Raw genomic sequence first — 6830 nt, 5'->3', positions numbered from 1 at the left:
CCTCCTATAGAACTACTAGCCGTAGAACGTGTCCCCGATCTCTATCAGCCCTCCTACCTCCCCTAGGCATAGTGAACCTATTGAGTCAAGAGAATTTTGTATTTGGATTGGTTCTTGTGCTTGTTTGAATGGAAGAGTGGCATTTTCGTAATTTTTCGAAAAATTTCAATTTTGTCTAAATTGCGATTCGAACATTCTAGCATGTGCATAAGGCTTGGATAAACATGCTGGGATTGTTTGTTTGAAGAAAATCTATCAATTTTGCAGTGTGGATGTGAAAATTCAGCAACTTTAGAAGAAGGAATCCTCTTTTGGGCAAGGTTTTGTGATTTTTGGAAAGTTGGATTTTGGCCAAACGAAGTGTGTGAGCACCTTCCTCATGTTGAAACAGTCATGTAGGAATTGGTTTGGTGTCAAAATTCCTTTTGATTTGAAAATGGGGCAAGTGTTTGTGAAGTTGGGTTTTGTAATGTGAATAGTGAAATTGGTGCAAAGTGTGGGAAATCTTTTTGGTTGAAGCTTGGCTTATGTAGGAATTGGTTGGAGCATGTTTCTAAACACCACTAGGCATGTTTCTAACCAATATTAGCAAGCGTTTCTCAGTTTTGAAGAAAATCATGTTGTTGGTAATGAAATTTGAAGAGAAAGAAAGGTAAGAATGAAGGTTTTCTTGTGTTGTTGATCTTGATAGTTTGTGTGAAGTTGTTGAAGCCTCTTGAAGTCTTGGAACCTTAGGAACCCTAGAGAACCTTTTCCCCTGAACCAGACTCGAAGTTAGAAGTGTTTGAAGTGTGTTTGAAATGGAGAAAGTGGTCCCTTTTAGGCTGTTTTGCAGGCAGGGGGCAGATTTTGCTGTTTTTGGCAGTTTTGGGAAAAAGTGGATTTTGATGCATTGTTTGGACTTTAATGACCTGTGTAGCTGATTTAAGTGTGGTTGACTTGTTGGAAGTGTGATGTTTATGGAAGACCTTTGGAACCCTTGAACCTTTTGAGAAGAAAACTTTACTTCAAGTTCGTTATTCGAAGCCTTTGTTCCTATCTTTGCTCGAATTGTCACCTATGCATCTCTTGCATTCTTAACATCAGCATTTGTTTTGAGTTCCTATCATCTATTTAAGAAGTCAGCCAAGAGTCCATTGTTCTTTACCTATTAAACCTATTTTCATTGTACTTTCCGTCCCCTTGGTAAAGATGCGGTGGAACAATCAAACCCCTGAAGAAGTTTCCTCATCTTTTTGAAAGCCCAGGTGTGCTTTCAATTTCGAGGACGAAATTATTTTAAGGGGGTGAGAATGTGAAATCCCACCTAATCCTAACCTTGCTACTGTGCCAAATCCATACCTACCATATGCATTATTCGATTTATTCTCGTCGACTGTCGTATGAGTTGCCTAGTTTTGTTTGGTAGAAGTTCACCCCGAAGCTGATCTTTTCTCCTCTCAATTTCTTCTTGTGCCTTTTATTTACCTTTGATAGGAGGGTGATCTTAAGTAATTCCCATGACTGATCCTCCTATCCCTGCTGTTCTAGAGTGGACCTCCATACACCCTATAACCTTGTGTTTTCCCCACATGATGATTTCGAAGGGAAATCAAGTGTGATCTTCATGATTTGTTATTCCTTCTAATTATTTCAAGACTTCAAGCTTTTCATCCCCTGTTCCTCAATCAAAGGTTAGTAATCTCTCTTGTATTGTATTGATCTACTTTTACTATGTTTTACCCTTTGTGATTGAGATTTAGAAGAAGATGTTGCATCCTTGCAACCATCTCTTTACAATCTCTTTTCATTTTTTTTGGGTTTTATGATCTTCATATTGATCTTTACCATGATCCTTATGAAATCTTCATAAAGCCATGATCTTACTTTACTCTTACTATGTTTTATTCTTTGTGATTGAGACTATGAAGAAGATGCTGCATCCTTGCAACCATGTCTTCGACAATCTCCTTTCATTCTTAGGGTTTTATGATCTTCATATTGGTCTTTGCCATGATCCTTGTGAAGTCTTCATGAAGCCATTATCATACTTTTGATTTGATTTCAAGGCATGCTAGATTTATCCCTTGTTTTCTTACAAAAGTTTTACTGTTAATTGTTTTCCGAAGATTTTGGGAGAAGAAAAGTCAAGATAAAAGCAATGTCCTCCATCTCCTTAGAATCCTAGTACTCTCCAAATTTCGAAGACGAAATTATTTTAAGGGGGTGAGAATGTGACATCCAGCCCAAACCTAGCCCGAGATACCCTATTTTTTTTGGGATAAAGAAAGACTTGTTTAATGTTAGACCTTGAAGTTGGACCTTGATTACAATGTTGTTATCCTTGAAAGCCTTAGGAGGCCATATCCGGCCTTATCCTTACCCTGACCCGGCCCGGAATTTGTATTGTCTGTTGATCCAATGACCCGAAGTGGTGGGAAAAGTCCTTGTATACCCTTTTGGTTGATGATTTGGTGTCGGAGCCCAAGCCAATGGACATTGACGATGATGCCCCTCACTTGAGAGCGTTGTCAGTGTTAGTTTTGAATCTGCGCACCGAAGAGGGGTGAATTAGTTGGTAGACCTAATGAACACCTGTGCACAATCCAAAAGTATTTCCCGAAACTAGACTTCTTGATGGACTTGTAGGAGAAAACCCCACCCAATTTGACCCCATATAGCCCTCCAAATCCCTGTCCGAAGTTGCTGAACTATGTCTGGCAAATCCTGCTTGCGCATCGAAGAAGGTGAGCTTAGTTGTTAGACCTCATGAACTCCCATGCTTGATCCAAAGGTATTTCTGGAAACTAGACTTCTTTATTGACTTGTAGGAGAAAACCTCACTCAATTTGACCTTGTATAGCCTTTCGAATCCCTATTCGAAGTTGCTGAACTATTCCTGAGAATTCTGTTGAAACTGCTGTTGGTCGATACTATTGGTCGATACTATCAACCAAAGGTATCGACCAAAACAAGCCCAGAATCGTGAAAAAGATGCTGTTTGGATATTCCTTTGTCCTTTTAAGTGAAACCTCGAACCTAAATCATTATTTCACTCATTTCAACATCTGAGAACGTGGGAAAGCTCCTCTAAGCCTCCTCCTTGGCTTGGGTGATGATCTTCTACAAGAATCATTGTTTCTCTTCTCTAATCTCTTCTCCAAGGTATGTAATCTCTCACTCTCTCTCTAATCTACTTCTACCTCATCTTGTTCTTGCTACTGAGTTCGTGGAGAAGGTGCTGCAACCTTGCAACCACCTCTTCTACAAGCTCTCTTGGGTTGATTAAACCTCTCTTCATTCTTTCCATGCTATGATTCTCATACATGATGTTCTTGCTTTCTTATTTTGATTTTCCTCTTCTTTACAACATGAATTCATCTCTTAATCTGATTTTCTCTTTCAATTAGGTCTGATTATATGTTAGTAATTGTCTATATTCTGCTGCTCATCATTCTATTGATTAAATTCCTAAGTTCTCTTGCAATTGTAATGGTTTTCATTGAAGAACATGGGTCTTGCAAGTTTGAACCTAGGACCTCAAATTGGGGGTTTTCAATTTGACCATTGGATCATGTTAATTCTTTCTACGTAGTCTCCTGCTATTGTTCTTAAGCATCCCTCCAAGTTTCATATCGATCCGAGACCCGGAAGACCCATTTTGAGCCAAAACCCAAAAATCCCATTTTGTTTGTCCAAGACTCGTTGGTCGATACTATTGGTCGATACCATCAACCCAATGTATCAACCAACAAGGTTGCTATCAGAAACTTTTGCCCAGTTTTGATCCGTTCGATCTCCGATTGTTTTGATTTCTTCTCTAATCCTTCATATATGTTTGTTTAGGGTTTTAAGACTATAATTGGATCATTCTCTTGTGACTTCGGATCATCTTCTTCACAATTTGAGGTAAGGATGGTTATTGCCATATAACATAGACTGTATGACTTTTACACTGCTGTTGGTAACTTAGTAGACTTAACTTATTAATTGATTTTAGACATCATATGACTACTGTAGTTACCTTATGACAGTAACACCATGCTTAATTACTTGATTTATCATGTTTACTTATTCTTGTCATTTATTTATATACTGTATTATGAGATGTTATGACATGTTTTCAATATGATAATGTATTGTTGATATGTAATGGATGGAAATAAGCATGTGATTGCTTAGGTATGATTTGGGATTGGGGAGTGCCCTATCTGGTACTGTCCTTGGACATCAGAGGGAATAGTATGGGATGTTCTCCGAAGATGCCCATCAACGCTTTCTTGGATCATTGGATGACATACATAGGACTTGTCTAGATGTATGGCTAGGATGCCCCTCTCATATCAGACCCGAATCGGAAGGGCATTGAGACCGAACGACCCGTGGTAGTAGTGTGGATTTGTGGGCGCTCAAGACCGGTAACCACTCCGTGACAGGACATAAATTGCATTGCGAATACCCGGAAGGGGCCATTTATTGGTAGGGTTGCAAATGGCTAGACTTGGGCTCACGGGCACTCAAGACTGGTGAAATGATCCGTGAGGGGACGTGAGAGCTTCCCGTTTACCATTTGTGGATGACCAATAGGGTTGATGAGTCCGGTGAGTAATATCCGTGACTCTAGTGTGAAGGATACCGGAAAGGATCCCGAGAAGGGAGCAATGGACGTATCTGGAACTGACATGATATGACTAAGTAGATGACTTGCATTGGGCTAGGCTTTACTTTGACATGCGCCAATACTTAGACCAAATGGTGATGTGAGAGAGTGGTGACCGAAACCCCCAACCATGGATTTGTCCGAGAGGGATGCGGGACCCAACTTCCCCCCGGTGATGAGTGACTGAGACTACCTAAAGAAGTATGGTGCTATGACTTAAAGCATGTCTACCATAGAGAGCAGCATACTTAGAGTTAGAATCATATTTGCATCTTATGTCTCATATCATCTGCATCAGTTCATGATTGATATCATATGGCTTATGTATTATGGAATAACTTTCCTTGCTGAGTTCTTTTGAACTCACTCCTTTTTGCAACATATTTTGTTAGACTTTTCTCCAGGTACTCCTACCGTTGGATCGTGACGGTCAACACTTTGAGGACTAAGTTGGTGACTCATACCACTTTGGCTACGGTGACTACATCGGTGAAGGCTATCAGTTCAAGACTCATATTTGTCGGGAGTAGATCCGGCTCGGCTTAGTTTCTTATGATTATGTTATTGAGGAGACATTGTATAAGTTAGAAGAAAGCGTAACTTAGTTGCTTTCCTTTTATTTTCCTTCTTTGGAGATTTGGTTGTAACCTTTACCTTATTTCGATCTACCTTCCGCACGAGTTGTCTTTTGATTTGGTACTTGTTATTCCGCACTCTGATGTTCGTTGTGATCCTTCTGTGATCATTTCTTAACTTTTATTATTAGATTACTTGAATACTATAAATTGTTCTTGCTTTTGATTATATTATTGTGATAAGTGGATATAATCGTTCCTAAACCAAACCCCTTGGGGGCGGGGCCCCCCCCCAAAACCAAAAAAGGGGGCCCCCCGGGGGGGGGGGGGGGGGGGGGCGGGGGGGTTGGGTCTCCCCCCCCCCCTCCCCCCTCTCCCCCTCCCCCCATGTTTGTTTAGGGCTTTAAGACTATAATTGGACCATTCTCTTGTGACTTCGGATCATCTTCTTCACAATTTGAGGTAAGGATGGTTATTGCCATATAACACAGACTGTATGACTTTTACACTACTGTTGGTAACTTAGTAGACTTAACTTATTAATTGATTTTAGACATCATATGACTACCGTAGTTACCTTATGACAGTAACACCATGCTTAATTACTAGATTTATCATGTTTACTTATTCTTGTCATTTATTTATATCTTTGTATTATGAGATGTTATGACATGTTTTCAATATGATAATGTATTGTTGATATGTAATGGATGGAAATAAGCATGTGATTGCTTAGGTATGATTTGGGATTGGGGAGTGCCCTACTGGTACTTCTGTCCTTGGACATCAGAGGGAATAGTATGGGATGTTCTCCGAAGATGCCCATCGACGCTTTCTGGATCATTGGATGACATACATAGGACTTGTCTAGATGTATGGCTAGGATGCCCCTCTCATATCAGACCCGAATCGGAAGGGCATTGAGACCGAACGACCCGTGGTAGTAGTGTGGATTTGTGGGCGCTCAAGACCGGTAACCACTCCGTGACAGGACATAAATTGCATTGCGGTTACCCAAAAGGGGCCATTTATTGGTAGGGTTGCAAATGGCTAGACTTGGGCTCACGGGCGCTCAAGACCGGTGAAATGATCCGTGAGGGGACGTGAGAGCTTCCCGTCTACTATTTGTGGATGACCAATAGGGTTGATGAGTCCGGTGAGTAATATCCGTGACTCTAGTGTGAAGGATACCAGGAAAGGATCCCGAGAGGGGAGGAATGGACGTATCTGGAACCGACATGATATGACTAAGTAGATGACTTGCATTGGGCTAGGCTTTACCCGGACATGCGCCAATACTTAGACCAAATGGTGATGTGAGAGAGTGGTGACCGAAACCCCCAACCATGGATTTGTCCGAGAGGGATGCGGGACCCAACTTCCCCCGGTGATGAGTGACCGAGACTACCTAAAGAAGTATGGTGCTATGACTTAAAGCATGTCTACCATAGAGAGCAGCATACTTAGAGTTAGAATCATATTTGCATCTTATGTCTCATATCATCTGCATCGGTTCATGATTGATATCATATGGCTTATGTATTATGGAATAACTTTCCTTCTTTGAGTTCTTTTGAACTCACTCCTTTTTGCAACATATTTTGTTAGACTTTTCT

Source organism: Hakea prostrata, chromosome 9, assembly GCF_041222555.1.
Source record: "Hakea prostrata isolate BN-2017 chromosome 9, UWA_Hpros_2, whole genome shotgun sequence".
NCBI lineage: Eukaryota > Viridiplantae > Streptophyta > Magnoliopsida > Proteales > Proteaceae > Hakea > Hakea prostrata.
Note: the sequence above shows the minus strand (reverse complement) of the source record.